Source organism: Thunnus maccoyii, chromosome 24, assembly GCF_910596095.1.
Source record: "Thunnus maccoyii chromosome 24, fThuMac1.1, whole genome shotgun sequence".
Classification (NCBI taxonomy): Eukaryota; Metazoa; Chordata; class Actinopteri; order Scombriformes; family Scombridae; genus Thunnus; species Thunnus maccoyii.
The window spans coordinates 11,056,812-11,075,310 of record NC_056556.1 but is presented as its reverse complement, the minus strand read 5'-3'; the positions used below and the strand labels follow the sequence as shown (position 1 = coordinate 11,075,310).

Below are 18,499 nucleotides of genomic sequence, written 5' to 3'. Positions count from 1 at the left end.
ATTCATAGTTAGCTGCTTTACTGATCACATTTCAATCAAAGGATGATGCTAGATTTCACAAAAGATTGAGGATTAATAGTTTCAGGATTTGAAAAAAAAAGGGGTTTCATACAGCTGTATTCATTATGTAGCTTTTATAGTTTACACTCATTTTCAGAAACCTGTATTCAAAGCCGTCAGAGCACTATGTTTTCATTTACACAGCAGATTTCATCGCTGTAGGACATTAGGCTCTGATTCCTGTTGTGGTTGCTGTCTGTGTTTTTCTTTTTTGCCTCGGAGGCCACAGAGCTGAGCTGAATAACACAATGACAACAATAGGAGAGAGAGCCAACGGGCGAGTGAGTAAGGAAAAGAGGAAGACGAGAGAGAGAGAGAGAGAGAAACACTCCTTGGCTTGCTTGCTCCTGCAGTGCGTCAGCTCTATGGCGGAGTGGAAAACAAGCAAATTACAGAGCACTGCCACAAAGACAGTGGCCTTGTCATCTCAACCTGCCAGTAAGGATTTCCTAAATTACCAGTAGTGCACTGGGAGGGCTGCCCTATAGCTTATCTGCCACTCCAGCAAAGAGACAGAGACAGTGCTCTTTCTGTGAAGGTTAGATCACTGCAGGACATGAAGCCAATATCAGGTTTTATTTGAAAAGCAGATAAAATCCAGTCAGGGTGGTTCACCTCCGACAAGATGGAGTCATCAGTATCAGAGCTGATCGATCAATCAATCAACAATGGAAAGTACATTTCCTCGACTACTGTACAGTAGTTAAGTATTCTTTATATCATATCATGTCTTCATACTTTTATTCCACTACATTTTAGAGGGAAACATGCTACTTTTTACTCCATAACAACTTTAAATATTTATACTGTAAATTAAACTGTCCAATAGTACATTAAGTAGTTATAATAAGCTCCATGCAAATGCTGCTTACGTGTAAATACTTAACTGTAGTATATAATAATACTATTATTATTCATTATTCTACTCTTACCAGTAATAAAGTAAAATTTCAAGACTATTATTTATTTGATGTTTGTATATTATATGTTTTGTTTATGTGCTTTGTGTTTCTATCTTGTGTTATACTGCTACACAAGAAATTGCCCCTTAGGGACAAATAAAGTAATTGATTAATTGATTTTTATTTATCTATTTTGTAACCTTTTGGTCTTCTCCTCTGTGGCAGAGAGGTTTTGTTGTCCCACACCTCACCTAAACTGAACTGTTTTATCAGCTTCAATGTACAACAAGTATGCAGTGTGTAGCCGTACAATATAGGTAAATATAAATATCAGAAGATACTAATGAAGTAACTTAGATCAGGGTCAGAGCTGGAAGGAGACAAAATGTTATATATTGAGCTTGTTCTCTCCTTTCTCAGTTTGATCTTCTTCATGATGACCAGCAGTCTGTTATATTACACTGTTACATTATATTATCACAGCCATAAACTGTTTCAGAAACCTTTCCAGTATATAATACTATATACAAATGGGCGTGTTTGTGCACATGTATTTTCATATCCACCTTCCTTTATTAGTAATTGGCTTTTTTCTTCTATTTTCTCTTTCCTCCTCTTCCACAGACGTTCCCTTGGTTACACAACACACTTTCATACATGTACAGAAACTACTAAATACTCATACAAAATGTCAATATGTAGTTCCCCCATTAACACAACCAACTAAAAATCTCTTTAGGCTGTTTTTGTATTGTTGTATTATTATTGTATTGTAGTGTTTTTGTCTGTATGTGTCATATTTGTCACCTGTGTGCACCACATCTAATTGTACTAATAAAAAAGAGACAAGAAAAAAATAAACTTTTCCAGTATATTCAGGGAGTTTATAGCATGAAAACTGGCAGACTGTAAAATACTGAATTGTAGCAGAAGTATCAACTATTGGCTGCTTCAATCTACAGAAGGTGACACTGACTTTCTAAAGCCTGTATCCCTCATTAAATACTCTGTATTATGTGACACACTGTGAAGGAAAAACTAAATAATGGATTAAAAAAAAAAAATCACACAATGAATGTATATTACATTAGTGGAAAATGACTCCAGTTGTTCGCTGTGTCATTACGCTGTGACCTTTTGCTTAAAGAGTAAACAGCTGAGAACAGTGAGATGGACAAAAGGTTGAATTTATGTCTCTGAACAATAACTATTAAAAACTGAATATTGTTGCTTTTGCAGCATCAGAGCGTGAACGCTGGTAATTTCTCATTGTAGGAAAAATGACGAGACATGAATGGAACTTGTAAATGTAATGATCACACACACACACACACACACACACAGCCCTACAGTAATGACATTTAAATGGCTCATTTGAAGATAAAAGGCCTGCTGACATCAAATGGATCCTTGTTATCATAATAGCAAACTACTAACAAGAAATGAAGCTGCATAAAAAGACATGCCTCATATTTGTCTCCATGAACACAATAACTAAGCAAACAAATATTGTTAACAAACAGCGATCTAAACTGTCTATTCACAGGAGCACATTATGCGAATGTTTGCCAATTTACGCTTCACCAATAGCTGAAGGAAATTAGTGTGCATTACAAGCGGCTCTGCACAGATTTTCAATTAATTTCTTTAAACAAGCATGACAAAACATGCTGTTGGTATTATAAAGCTTGAATTCTGTCAGCAAACAAAATCCAGATCTGAAAAGGAGATTTACTGAGTGAAGCTTCATATTTTGTTAACAATGTGACCCAAATTCAACAAAACATCATGAATGGCTCTTTGCAACTACTTAATGAACACTTATGGGGGCCTTTATGGGAACTTCCACTCACATACTTTTCTCCACAACACTTTCAATCAATGGATCCTTTTTGGAATTAAATCACACATAATTATACAAAAGTAAAGGATGATACAGAAAGACTTATTTCCAAGATAGCAATGATGCAGGAGTCAAGGTGACATCATTTATACCAACAAACCTACACAATAAATACCTTTATTGTCATCAGTAAAATCATTCCGAGTCAAACATAACAAAAAAAATGTGTAAAATGATAACTTGGATGATAATCTATACTAAATACTCATGAACTCTGTTGTATACATACTGTATTACAGCACTGAGTTGAAGTTGTGCGGCTCTATTCTTCAAGGGTAAACAATTGAGCTGTTGGGATGCTGTTTGGGTTCAGAGACAACACAACCCTGCCTGATTAACTTTTTTGATTAACTTTTTTTGACTTTTGTTGCAGATTTGTTTCCGGCTGTCACACCGGAGGCTTCGGTCTTTCAATACAGAGCAGCCAAAGTTTGAACTCACGCTCTTGGAAGTTCAAACTCAGCAACTTAGGAGTCTTAACTTGCAAGAGAAAAAATAATGATAGTGACATCACCAGGTAATCACACTACAATGCACAACAATATGCACAACAATAATACTCTACGGATCAGAGACATGGAGGACAATGAAGACCACAATGACGAAAGTACAAACATTCATCAACAGCTGCCTGAGGCGGATCTTGAACATCCACTGGCCAGATACCATCAGCAACAATGATCTCTGGCAGAGAACGGGCCAACAACCTGTGCAAGAGGAGATCAAGAAGAAGAAGATGGGGATGGATGGGCTACACACTCCAGAAACCCAATACCAGCACCACCAGGCAGGCCCTTAGATGGAACCCCCAAGGCACAAGAAAGAGAGGCTGGCCCAAGAACACCTGACGCAGGGACCTCGAGACGGACATCAAGCAGTGCGGGCTGACATTGAAACAGATGGAGAGGAAAGCCCAGGACAGAAGACTCTGGTGGACTGTGGTCAATGTCCAATACTCCATGAAAAAAGAGCGATAGGCATACGTAAGTACATTTATTATAATGTAATGTAATGGCCTGCCATTCACCCAATGACAACTAAGATGTACATGTGGGTATAGAAAATGGATAGATGGTAATATACTCTTTGCTTCCTCTGTTTCATATTTATTATTTTTTATTGAAGTGTGGCAAGACCTGTACATATGAGGAGCCAGAAATACAAAGAGCCAACACTACTTCAGTTCAACACTTGGGGGTTTGGCTCATCAAAACTGGTTCATGTGACCCTGAGTTTCTACAAATCTGCTCCGAAAGCATCATCAATCAAATGGGCGAAGCAAGAAATCTTGTGGTGATTTTGGCTCGTTCCTGGCTAAATGTGGACGTTTCAGAAATAGAGAAGTACACAAAAGAAGATTGAGAGAGGCCTTCAAAAAAACGCCGAAGGAAGGGTGACAAAGAGGCAGTAGACATGTTTTGTATTGTCTTGTAATTTTGTTCATAAATACATGATTCATCACGACTGATAAACTGCTTCCATCAGATTTTGTCGGCATCAAAAAGTTTCCACACACACACAAAACTTTTCATTTTCTGCTCCTTCCCAGCTCCCCTTTCATCTTCCTCATCATCCTTTCCTTTTTTCCCCTCATTCCCATCTCCTCCTCCTCCTCCTCCTCCTCCACCTCATTTCTTTCTCTCCTTCCTCCTCCTCTCCTCCCCTCTCGGAGGGTCTCACTGTAATAGGCAGGTAATTTCCCCCTATTACAAGACAGTACATTAGTCTCTGCCTGCACTATTTACACAAGTTAGCAGTCCAACCAAGCCATTTACAGACGATCATTATAGCATGTGGTGTCCCAATACGCTTGGGAATTCCGAGATGAAATGATGGCTTGAATGCATTATCCCGTGTGTGTGTGTGTGTGTGTGTGTGTGTGTGTTTGAGTGAGAGAGAGAGAGAGAGATCAAGGCAAGATCTCACAAGAGATCCTTTTAAAAGCCCAGCTCGAGATATATGATACTATTAAGATTTTTTGAGTACCAATTACACCACCACTACCTTAAGTGGCATTTCAGCCATTCAATTTTGATACATTATGAAGATGGCTTCATATATTATACCGGGATCTGCTTTAAGATGCTCGGCAGCTGAAGGCGAGGCCTCAAAGTGCTACAGGCAATTTGACAAAATTATCAATCCCCCTGCATTTGGCTGCTGCCCCTTTTTCTGCGAGTGATATCATCTTAAATGAGTGCATTCCCCCTTCCCACCTGACACTATCTTAACACCATTTACTGGTAACAATATGGTATCCAGCGATCTAATATGATATGGGACGACATCTGGCTAACATCATGTCCCAAAGATGTGAAGCGCTGGTCTGGTACACATCAAGCCAAATCTGCCAATTCTCTCATTTTTCTGCTGCATATGTGCTTAAACTCTGACCCTCAAAGAAATAAAATAAAGCCTCTTGTCACCTAACTATGCTGACAAAAATCATGACTTTTGCAACCACTATAAGACGAGGAAACTTTCAACTTTTCACATTTCACCGTCTTCTCTGGCAGATGGAGTTTGCTCAGTTGTCATGGTAACAGTGTAGCTCAGTTGTGACCGATGAAAGCTGAGTGAGAATGAAAAGATTAGAACCAAAACTGTTGTTTTCATGGTCAAGAATGAACTTTTCTACTGTTTAGCTTTTAACTCACATGTTGTGTGTTTGTTTCCTACAATTTTTAGGTTACAAACAGTACAACAAATGTGCACATACTGTATATATTTTGAAGAAACGTTATTCCACATGGATTACTCAAAGTTCTTGCTGCCTGTGAACAAAGACAAACAGTCATGCTTCAGTTACTATCACTATTACTATCATCATGATAAAAAACATTGAACAATACATTTTTACGTAAATTTTGCATTGTTACGCTGCTACAAACATAACAAGGGGCTATGTACTGGTAAGAAGATGAAATATAATCTAAGAAGGCCGCTTTTATTTATAAATTCATAAATTTGAAGTCTTATCTAAAGCCAAAACAAACTTGTATTACACTCAGAAACAACGCAAGCATTGGTGGGTTCTTGAATCAGGATTGAGTGGTTGTAAGACTCATCTGTATGTGATCATAGTGGTTTAGTTTGCATGCATGTGTGATCTTCTAAGAAGGCAGCTCTCGTGCTAAATGTCCTCCTGTAATAATGACTTCACTGAGGGGTTCCCTGTCTTTAAGGGGTGGGATAGACCCAGCACACACACACACACACACACACACACACACACACACACACACACACACACACACACACACACTGCTTCGCACTCTGAATGGTCTCCCATGGCAGTATCAGTAGGACATTGTCAGGCCAAACAAAAGGCCTTATCTCCCTTTTCCCTTTCAGTCTGGGTGATTGGCCAGGAGAAATGAGGAGAAAAGGCCATGTCCTCACCCGAGGCACCACAAATGTCAGCCACCTTCCTATCTCCATATAGCCAGTGTGTGTGTCTGAGTGTGTGTGTGTGTGGGTGCATGATGGGAGATCTACAACATTTATCTGTCTGACAAGGCTGCAGAGGCCACGGAAATCTTCCTGTCACTGTGTCAGAGTCATGAACACACACATTGAGGAGCACTCGCACACACATACACACACACCAGTTTTATACACACACACATACATACATACATACATACATACATACATACATACATGGATGCACTCAAACAGCTCACAGCTTCAAATACAATGCCTCTGATGCAGCCGTAACACCTCAAAGTTGCAGTTTGGGTGTGTAACAAGACATGTAAATATTGGTATAATTGTTACAGGATTATATAAAATTCCAGCAAATACATTTTTTGCCATCTAAGCCAGGTTTTCTTTAACACTTCTTCATGTCAAAGCAAGAATACTACATATGGTCCGAAGTCTCTACTGCACCAAGTTTGGTGTTTGCTCAAAATGTTCCAGAGAAAAGTCGGAAATACAAATCCCCAGAATAACTTCTCAGCAACAACTTGAGTGGTTTACGGTGTATCGAGAGTAACAAAAACATGACTTACACAGATGGGAGCACAAATTTAAAATTACACACAATTTGTTCCTCGCTTCAGTCCTGCCATTTCTTGATAAAAAGAAAACAGATAAAACTCATTTTCTAGAACAGGTGTCCAAATGGGTCAGTCTGTCTCTTCAGCATGAACAGAAAAATCAAAAGTATATTGAATTTTGTGGTGAAAATAACTTTTATCCATTGATTTAACCAGAAAAATGTGAGCTTATCTTGAAAACTGTCCTTGAAAATGAGATGTTTGAAATTCAGACGTGTTTGTTAATACTGTATGTTGTATGGAGATGGTATGGTGGCCACTGTGAACCTTAAAGCTTTTCCCCGTGTTCACTAAATTAAAAATATCCCTCAGAACTTTCTTTTTCTTTCCCCTTATTTGGTTGAAGTAACTGCTTTAAAATCTCCTTCCTGTCTACTGTCCATCATGTGAGCTCTCATCCACCACTGCTCTCTCTTCATGAGCTTTCCATCACTAATTGAAGGATCATTTTAGCCACACGATATGGCTGAAGACATTAATCAAGACCTCGTTAAGGGTTGTTAAGGGACAATTGCCCATAATTCCTCTAATCCACTGGATATTTAATTAATTAACCAGCAATTAGAGACCAACAACTGTACAGCTGGCATGTTCAAGCCAGACAGCCAATTTCAGATTGGCTCTGCTGTGCCATTAATTAGTATTTGACGTAATTTTCAATTACAAATCTGTGAGTTATGAATCCTGCTGTGTCTGAGGCCAGGAGGACACTTCTGTAAGTTCCAGGGTTTGATCAGTAGAATCACTTTGCAGCCTTAAAACAGGACTACGTTGAGTGTAGTGCACCACCTACCCAAATATGTTAACGTTAACCCAATAAGAATATGCTGACCTAGAAGTGCAAACATGGAAGTGTCTCTGAGAGTCAAGAGATTGATCTAAATACAATGTGAATTGTTTTTTCTTAAGTATCAGTTTAACAGCCCTTGTTTTTTTTAAATTATATAAATATTTTTTGAAATAACATCTAGACACTCCGCAACCAACACTCAAACCACCTCTCATGTTAGTCTTGGCCTTAATGACGCAGGAAATTCAGTTTTTCAGTTTTAATTTCCATCTTGCAATCATTATTATCTCCATTCCTTAATGTTACATCCTCTGCCAGTGTTAAAAGTATATGAGCAATTCTAGGCTTCAACGATAATGGTTTTTTTTCTCCACAAACCTACTCGCCCCTACACATATTGTTTTATTTATTAGCAGTTATCAAATAATAAGAAAATTGTCATGTTTAATCTTTATTTAAGTAAATGAAACAGAACAAGGACATGTCATACTACATGTCATAGATGCGAAACAACAAACATTCTTGCATATCAAGAATGGTATGAGCCATCCCCGATATTTCAGTCAACACTGAATCCTTTAATCAGCCCAGTTTCTTTCAAATAATCAGAAATCATTTCTTCCACTCCAAGCTTCCTGATTTCCCTCTTTAATGTTAATGTTACCTGCTCCACTGATTCCTCTATTTGACAGATCTCACATAAACCTGAGGGATGTTTGTTTCACGCATCACACTAGGCTACTAAACTACTCAAGTTTTGATTGGCCAACAGCGCGTGCCAATATTCTACGACACATGCAAGGGGAGGGGTCTATGCTGCAAGACCATAATTTATGATACGATGATGATTAAAAAAAATGATTGAAACATTTTTTATTTGATTACTTTTTTTTTTTTTTTACCACTTGCCCGATCGGGCAGGTCAGTTGCTAGATTTACTAGCCTGATGTAGCATTGTACTTGTTGAACCATGAGTTAACCTGTCCTAGACCTAGCACTAGAAACCGAGAACAAAAACGCAGCTTGACGAGCGCCACATTACTGTCACCACTTAAGCTTTTCACATGCATATTAGATTAAAATTTGTCATGAACTAAGTTAAACTTTTAGAGCATCATTTCTTACAGTTTACACTGACCTTTTTCCAGACTGAAACTATGGAGTAAATACCTGCAAGAAACTCTCTGACCCATCACTCAGATCTTTGTATCACACTGCAACTGCACTGTAATGTCTTCCAAAGTATTGAACATACTGTACGTTATTTCATCATTTACATGTGGTGTAATGGACAAACTAGTAATACCATATTGTTCTGAATCTAAGACAGCCCTGATTATAAGACAACCCCCCTTTTCCAACTCCTGTTTTCAGAAAAAGATACAGCAGACTTTCCCAGACTTTGTGCTGTTTGGAAAGTTTCCCTTAGATACTATTAATTAAAAGAAGAAAGATCTCATCCTTGAAGCCTTTTCTCTCGTAAAAGTTCCATTAAAGCAGAACATAAAGCCCACATTTGTGTATCTTGTCTATCAGTCACTCTCTCTCCTGTCAGACTCTTAGAAGAGGTCAGAATTATTTTCTCTGTCAGTTAGCATTTTGTCTTTTTGTCTGTTTGAGCTCCTCATCATCTATGACAGCGCTAATTGTGACTGTTTGACAGACGATACAGACCCCGGTCTGTTTCTACAGTACAGACATCATGACTCGTTTCCCCTCGTCATGAATATATTTCCTCCACAGCAGAAAAGCTCTTTACATGAGCCGTCAGAAACTCCTGGAGGTTAAACTGAGCTAACCAAACACTTTTAGGGCTGATTAACTTTAAAAGACACTAATGGACTTTAAGACACTCGCTAGCCTAACAACAGTAAAGCTACAAACATACCATGATGAAACTCTCTCTGTAGAAGACAGTGTTACGAAGGTAAACTCCAGATTTAAAAAAGGTATCTGATGTTGTCAACATGTTATTGTCTAGTCCTTGAATTGAAGACGACCTTCACTTTTTCAAACGTATTTTCAAGAAAAAAAACATTGTCTTATATTCAGGCTAATATGGTCTTTAGGATGAATTTCAGTGGCCTCTATCACATGTCATGACCTTTGACTTTATATTTGGCATGAAAACTATTTTGCTGAGCTTGCTGGTTGAACATTAAAATCTTTTGTAAAATAAATGTTCATTGTTTCCCCATTATATTTATATTAATTTGGGAAAACAGCATTAAACCATCACACAAAAGCATCACTGAGATTCAGTTTCAAGCTACAACCGGCAGTAATTTTGATAAATTTAAGAAGGATGACAAATAAGTTAAAAGATAAATTTTGTGTAATTTCAACAAAATATCTCACCATACACAAAGTAGTGTTGATCATTGATTCTGTAGTAATCAAGAAATCCATCAAACTATCATTCATGACTGGACAAGAATATTGAAATCAGGAATATCAGCCCTGCTCCAATCAACCCCTAAACACACTATAACACTAACATGATCAAATAGAAATAAAACTGAGAATATGTTATTGGAAAAATATTATGGAAATATATTCATATTGAGAAGTTTGACATCCTGGTTGTATTCTTAATATGCAGCCTGGCTGAGGACCAGAGGGGGGGGATCAGTACACCTGGGTCGCTGGCTGAAAGGACGAGCAGTAAACAATGAATAGACGACAGCAGGGAGGGAGAAGGGGAGCGCGAGAGAGAGAGAGAGGCAAACAAGTCATTTGAGTGTGTTACTAATGTGTCTCTGCAGCAGGTGGGAAATCTATTACTGCTGTTTTCTAGACGCCTCTCAGCACAAACAATTAGAGGCAGAGAGGAAAAGAAAAAACAGAGTGTGTGCGAGGGGAAGACGGGGACGGATAAAGAGAGGCTACAGAATCAATTAGTCTTGTTAGGTGTAAGTTCACTTCACACACACACACCTGCCCTCCACCCTGTCCCTCCCGTGCAGAAAGGGCCACCCGCAGACCATACGCCATCACAAAAGAGCGTGCAGGGGCGGCGATTTATCTCCCCACTTTCTTTCTGCTCCCCTCTCCCTCTACCTCTCTCGCTCTGTCTGCTTCTTGAAAGTATGGGCTTCATCAGCCCCCCTGTGGAGATCATTCATCCACACGGTAACACACACACACACACACGCACTGTGGGATTTTTTTACGCTAATTAGTGCTCAGACCGCCTGCCCAATTATTACCAGCCGTGCTCTAATTAGGACTTATTTAAAGTGCTCGTCAATTAGTCTTTAACATCATTGTCTGCCTGAGGGAGCTGGACCGGTTAACACTTCCTGAACCAGAGGCAGAGCAGAGAGGTTCAGACTATCAACAGTTGGGGTCCAGGGTTTAATAGAATATACTTTATCTACTGCCGAGTATCGTGTCAAACAGACATCATGGAAATTCTCAAATTTACCTCGAGGCTTTTAGTAGAAACAGGCTTTTGTAACAAATCTTTCCTAGTCTATAAGTGCCTTCTAGCACCACTGATTTCACCAGTTGTGGTGCTTTCATTCAAATTACATGATCTTCTTCAGCACATGGAGTTTGCCCAGTTATGAAAATGTATATGTTCAAATTTCATTTGATTTGACTTCATTTGATCACACCGCATGATGAAGACTAAACTTCAACAAGGTCAACATGGATGAAACATCCTTAAAGTGGTCAGCTAAAATGTAAATTTGAACATCTACATTTCCATGACAACTGGCTGATGAAGGTCATGTGATAATTTGTAATTCTTTTATTCACTGTAAACTACTGTTAATGAAACTCACACATCCTGCGCTAAAGTTTCAGATTAAGCCTTCCTGTGCCACAAACTGCATCATTTCTCTCCCTAGTAGTCTTTAATGTGAAACATCCGCTGGAAGTCTTTAGTTTAACACCACATTCAGGTTGATATTATTTTAATATCTGCTTTTAAATTGAGAATTTACTGTGTTAAATGCAGTAATGATCCATTACACATTACTTATATGGATATGCAAGACTATGGAGAGGCTTTTCTACTTTTTTTTCTAACAAGTCGACACTTTAGAGATGCACATGTTTCATGAGACATCAATGATTCAAAATGGAGACAGAGAGGGTTGGTTTGACTTGAGTGGAGGTAGGAAATCACTCACAAACACTGACATGTTGCTGCTCTGCATGAATTCTTTCAATGCCATAACTTGTCATTATTGATGTGTCTGTTGTTTGTCTGTGAATATACGGTACAACTTACTTCTCTGTGCCTTTTGTGTTCAACGCGTCCCCTAAGGGGCTGGTGGGGAGTTGTTCTCTGGCATGTGTTCAGTTCCCAGCTGTCTCACAGATTAATCAAACACTTTTCTTCAGTTCTTTTACTAACATGCTTTAATACTGTATTAATGGCCTCCTATGATCCCATATTGTCCTCTTCTTAATGACCAACTTCTAAATACTAACTACCTAAAAGGAACAGTCATACGTAGAGTCAAATTTGAAGATTGATACCAGTTCCATCTCTCTGTGTCTCATACAGACAGGTCCAGCATGTGGTTAGCCTAGCTTAGCACAAATACTGGAGTGAAACACGTTATCTCCCAACAAATAACTGCTTCTAAGACCATAATGTCTGGTGTTATGATTATTGTTTTAAGTAAGTTGAGATGCTCATATGATTGCGTACACAACATTTAAATATGCAGTAAATATAAAGCCAAAAGAAAAAAAAAGTTGTGGCAACTAGTGTGTAAATCTTTAATTATGGCTCACTTTAGAGTGGAAATCAAACTTTTACACATATGTTCACCTTCTTCATAGAAACAAGTCCTAGTCATGACTGACATTACTAGAGATATGTGACAGAAAATTAGTCAAAAAAATGTCTGATTGTCTTTGAGTTTTGGGCTTCTGGTTGGCCAAAACAAGAAGTTTGAATATATCAACTTCGCTTGAGGAGAATGTGTCACTTTTCACTATTTTCCCACGTTTTACAGACTAGACGATTAATTGTTTAATAATAAATAATAAATAACTGTTAATTACAACTCTATCTGTATTCCACTTTACACTAATATCCAGAGTTTGGACAAAGGGAATAAAGCCACACATATGCCTAAAATATCACTTAATTACTGTAAAAAAAAATCTAAAGACTCATCCTTTTAAGGAAATCCTCATTTAGTGAAATCCGAACTTAAGTATTTGTCTGCCATCAGCTGAAAACATTTCGTACATGTCGCTGCTTACTGAGAACGCCGCTTACTCACTTGTCTGTGATCAGGACTGCTGCTCTTTAACTGATACTGCAGATAAGACTCAAAAATGGCACCAATAACGAGGCCAAGGTTGCTATAATCCATGACATGCGGGGTCGTAGCAAGTGCATCAGATAGTTGTAAACTCTCTCCTCCTCTCCCTCCCTCCTCAGAGCAGTAATCTGTCTGTCAGTGTGTTGCCAGTGACTCCCTGTGGGCGGCTGTCTGTTTGAGGCTGTTTTAATTAATTTCCAATCAGAGCAAAGTAAATTCATTAAGCACTCACAGCTCTGTTTGAAGACACACACACACACGCACACACACACATATTCACAAGCGTGTATGCAGCAGCGAGCATTAACATGAACCTATGAATGTGATATGCACTCATAGTACTGTGTCACTGTTTAATATACGTATTCAGTGGCATTTTAAATACAATAAATAAAACAAAAACTGTGTGTTTATTTAACTGGAGAAGAAAGGAATCAAAAAGAAAGAAAAAACACCTTAAAATGTGCTGTTTTAAAAGATACATGGCTTCCAACTTTGACCAGATTGTGGATGAAAATGGAAACAGAACAGCAAAAGAGGCTTAAAAACAGAGAAAAGAAGATATTTTGACAATGACAGAATACAAAAACTACTGAAATATTGTGTGAAAGTTACACACCTGCTAGACAGAAAGGAAGAAAAAGAACATTTATTAAGATGACAAGACTTACAGTCTAATTGACTTTCCTTTATATTCTGTTTTTATTCCAATAATCTCTTTAATCTGAAGCACTTTATTTGACATTGCCTCATTTGTTGTATGTAAATATATCTTTGATTCTCCTGTTTTCAATATCTATTTGAGTTAAATTGCATGAAAGCACTTCTTTGAAATCGTGAATTGTGCTATATAAACAAGCTTGACTTGCCTAAAAATAATACTGTGTGTTCACAGAGAACGCAAAGCAAATTTATAGGCGCTGTGATTGCATACAGTATAAAATCAGTGGAAAGACGTGAGTAGACTCAAATTCACCCGGGCGGAGCAAATTGATGCGAGAGTTAAAAATGTTTCAATTAGATCGAAAAATCTGTGCGTATCCCGGGGCTTTATGGATGGATCTAATTCATAAACGTACAGAGACGAGACTGAAAGGAGAGACTAGAGGGAAATAACAGAGTTTCTGGTGAGTTCTGGATTCAGGTAGAGGCTTTGCGTTCTGTCTGAACACACCATCAGGATTCATCCAATGGTGAGCATCAATATCTACATCTATCTAAAGCAGTTCATGAAAATTTGACTGTTAGTGTTTGAGTTCCAGCACTATGGCCAAAGCAACGACAGCAGTTGAAAACTTTTGTCCTGGTAGCAGCCTAAAGGCCTCTATACACTGTGTGATTCTGATCTAACCAGATGAACATGAACGACATCTAGCAAATTATGGACATCAGTCCAAAACATTGGTCCTAGATCTCACTGTGAGACACGTCCACCGGTTTAGAGCTTTGGCGACCAAAGACAACCTACGTCAAAACTATCAGGGTCACAGATTTAGGACTCTAAATTTCTCAGTATCTGCTGCTACCCTGCATGCATCCACAAAGAAACCAACTGGAGTACGGCATGAATACATCTTGAACGGTATTCATAATTTTTTAATAAAATAATGATAAAATAGTGCCTGTGTTATGGCCGCAGCTTGTTTTTGCTGTTGCTTCAAAACAGGTGCAGAGTTTATGACGTTTCTCTCTACAATTCACCAGACATTCATGGCACAGTCTGACATGCCTCAAATTCGATATCATACAGTCTGACATAGATTGTAACCAAGATGTAATTAGAGCCATCTCACACAGTGTGACATGCAAAGAACCTGTAAGAAGAATCATTAAGAATCATCCTCTGAGAATCATTAATATCCATCCCAAATGCCAGGATACCCCACTCTGTATCAAACTGTTAAACACTACAACCAAAACACCAAGAGACGTCGCCATCCTCTGGCAAAAAACAAGCCCTAAATATCAGCTAAGGCAGGATGCTTTACTCCAATAACAAGTCCAAAATTGGTTTCACCCTTCAGAGCTTAAAAGGCTTGAAATGAAACGTAAACCTGAAGGAATGCTCACATACAGACAGATCCAGAGTGTAGGTGGGAGGTGGCTGAGGAGGGAGGCTGGTTCGGTTTAAAAAGGAGGATTTATCAGGTCTAATCTGTCAGCAAACCAAGCAGATAAATCTACTCTTAACACATAGATATACACAAACACACACGCCATGTATATTTAGCTCAATGACTGTCTCTCTCTCTCTCCTTAGCCTTGTCCTTGTCAGTAAAAGTGGCAGAGGGAGAGAGCGGAAAACAATGTTGTCAAGCAAAAGAGAGGACGGAAGAGAAAGGCAGAGAAGAAGAATGATTGAGGAAGCGAGCCTGGAAGAGAAGGAGAGAAGAGGAGGAGGAGGAGGAGTCTTCTTAGAAGGCTAAAAGGATTAGTCCTCTCATCTCTCCTGGATCACAATGTTTCCTGGGCTATGTTTGATCAGCGATTGTGTGTGTGTTTCTGTGTGTGTGTGTGTGAGTGAGAGTGTGTGAGAGTGTGTGTGTGTGTGTGTGAGATGTTTGCTCTGATATTGACGCTGCCTCATCCTGATCCTATTACACGGCAATAAACATCAGCTACCAACATGGGGATTACTGAGTGTGTGTGTGTGTGTGTGTGTGTGTGTGTGTGGAGATGTGTGCTACACTCATCACTCATGGTTTTGGCTGGACCTTTTACACACACACACACACACACACACACACGTCATTTGGTTTGTATTACTATCCATGTGAGGGCTGGAGAAGCTTGATACATTTCAGGAAAAACTGACAAATTTAAAAAGAATTTAAACTGAAAGATCATGATTGAGATGTTGTTTATATCATCTATTTTAATACTATAGATATCAGCTGATAAGCATTTTTCAAGGCTGATACCAACATTTTTCAGATGCTATTTTGTGCCAGTTTTCAGTATTTTATATTTGACTTTTCATGCCAAAAGATAGCACGTTAATCGGAGCATTTTCACATCTACTGGACACAGCTGAAGAGACTTTTTTCTGGCCTTCCATCCACACTGAGTCACCTCTTTCAACCACTGAAAATTGATCATTTCAAAACATGCTCTCCAAAGTGAATGCATTTTAAAATGGAGGCCTTGTATCGCGGTGCAGACAATGGTAAGCTCTTTCAACGATTTGATGATTTGATTGTCATGTTGTCATGTGATACTTAAACCTTGAGGTAAAGTTATACTGTGCTCTTCTATCTTGCTCTGTAAATGAAAAGCTAAATATGAGCAATGGCCCGTTCAGCTGAATCCTAAACATTCAAACAGATACGTATGGGTTTATTTTAATCTGCCACCTCTATCAACAGGATGATATTATATGTCTGTCACCAAAAGGATGCTCTTCAGCTAAACATACTTCCAGCAAAGGTTGAAGACAGCAGTTAGTTTTGGGGTTTTTTTACAGGATACAGTTGTGAAACTGTGAAAACAGTAGTGGACGACATATTCATTGATAGTGATTACAAATCAGAAAAGGAAAAGATTCCACCAACATGAGTTGAATGAGTAATGAAACTGCAATCATAAGTACAACACAATATAGGGCTGCAACTAATGATTATTTTCAATTGCAACTCCATTTATGGGTCTATAAACATCCAAAAATGGTGAAAAAATGGTGAAAAACTGTTTCCTTAAGCCCAAGGTGACGTCCTCAGATGTATTCAACAGTCCATAATCCAAAGATATTTACTTTACCATTATAGAGAACTAAATAAACCCGAAAAACTAAGTGATTAATTGACTAATCACTAATGATAATAATAATAATAACAATAATAATAATGGTTAGCTTGGTTAGCAGTAAACTAACTGCAGAACAACTAAATTAAATCAACAATCGCAGAACAAGAGTAGCTACAGATAATGCTCTAACAACAGCATTCATTTTGGGGACTAGCTAGCTTTGATAAACGATACCTGCAAATATTTGCTTTTTACCAAAACTGACAAAATGGTGGATGTAACAACGATTTAACACCTCTATGGTTCAGGTTGGGTTATGTTTAGGCCACTGAAACTACTAACAGTAGCTCTTGTTTGGGAAAGATCATGGTTAAAAGGAACCGATGTGACTATTGGTAGGAGACATGACATGGACCCAACCTCCTCCCTAACAGGTTTTGTGGGGCTTTTAAGTCAAACTATTTCTGCTCTAGAGAGAGAACAATCATTACTCACATGTGACCAAAAAAACAAAACAAAACACAGGTAATTTAAGGCATTTGGACAAATAACTGATGCTGTTGTTTTTCTGGTGAGGATAGTTTCCCATTTCAGCCACCAAAAATGGATCTTTTCAAAAAAAATGCTCTCTAAAGTGAATGAAATTGAAAATGACGATTGGGCGCTGCAGCGCAGACGGGAACAATGAGCTCTTCCAACATGGTGACATTTGATTGTCATGTAATCCCCGATGTCTCATTGTGATCCATTTTTGAGAATCTTGACTTACTGTTGCACTCTGTTCTTCACATTTGCTCCGAACAACAAACAAAAATCGAGACAAAAGCACAACAGCCACTTGACAGAAGTGACATGAAGCTCTCCAGTTGAATATAGAAATTCAACCAAAATCTGGTATATTTACACCTCTGAAACAGCATTTGGACCATAAAACTCTCCATTAAAGCCAGAATAATGAACAGTTTTCACCCTCATACCACATTGGTCTGAATCCATGAGATCATATTTTTAAGAAAAAGCCAGTATTAGCTCTCGTATATTTTAAACCACTCTGTATTATACTTTTCTACCTTGATAAAAAGAGCAACGGCTCCTTAAACCAATCCGTTTGTCGTCACGCTCTTTCTCCTTTTCCCTCCCTCCTTCCTTCCTTTCTTTCTCTCCTCCTTTCTATTCCTTCACACCATCCCTCCCTCCCCCTGTCCACCCCCCATCCCTCCCATCGCCTTTCTTTCTTACAGAAAATCTAAAAGGCTGACATGCAAATGGGGCTTATTAAATCCTATTAGGCCGTCTGTCACAAGCCAGCAGAGAGAGGGAGGGGAGGAGGGGGGTAGAGAGAGTGTGAGTGAGGGAAAAACAGAGCGATATAAACTGAGAAAAGGGAGGTTTAGAGGATAGAAAGTGGTGAAAGAGGATGCTTTTTCACTACCAGCTGCAAGCCACTACGTTCTTGCAAATATCTACTGTACATGTTAATACAGAGAGTGTATACAGCATAAGTTAACCGGTTTAGTTTGGTTAAAACAAACTGGTGCATTTGCCTGTTCAAACCAGAACTAAAAGGCATCAGTGCATAATTTTTTTCTTTGGTATGGACAAAATTAACTGAACTGCAGGTGTAAAAGGCCTCATGAAATCAAGAAAAATGCATTAGAGTATGAAGAAGAGAATTTTTACTCCCAAATCATCATCAAAACCAAATTTGTGGAATATAATTGATGAAGGTCAGCGTCTACTGA

The 18,499-nt window shown here is 38.5% G+C and overlaps 1 protein-coding gene and 1 long non-coding RNA gene across 2 annotated transcripts in view; both read left to right on the top strand.

The window, feature by feature from the left end:
- LOC121892084 (arachidonate 12-lipoxygenase, 12R-type-like) overlaps nt 1-18,499 on the top strand; it is a 172,093-nt gene that overhangs the window by 87,130 nt on the left and 66,464 nt on the right. The gene's annotated exons all lie outside the window — the stretch shown is intronic.
- LOC121892091 lies at nt 1,044-15,704 on the top strand. Its single transcript, XR_006094295.1, has 4 exons — nt 1,044-1,279; nt 3,239-3,382; nt 3,493-3,848; nt 15,274-15,704. It is a non-coding gene; the product is annotated as an uncharacterized LOC121892091 (long non-coding RNA).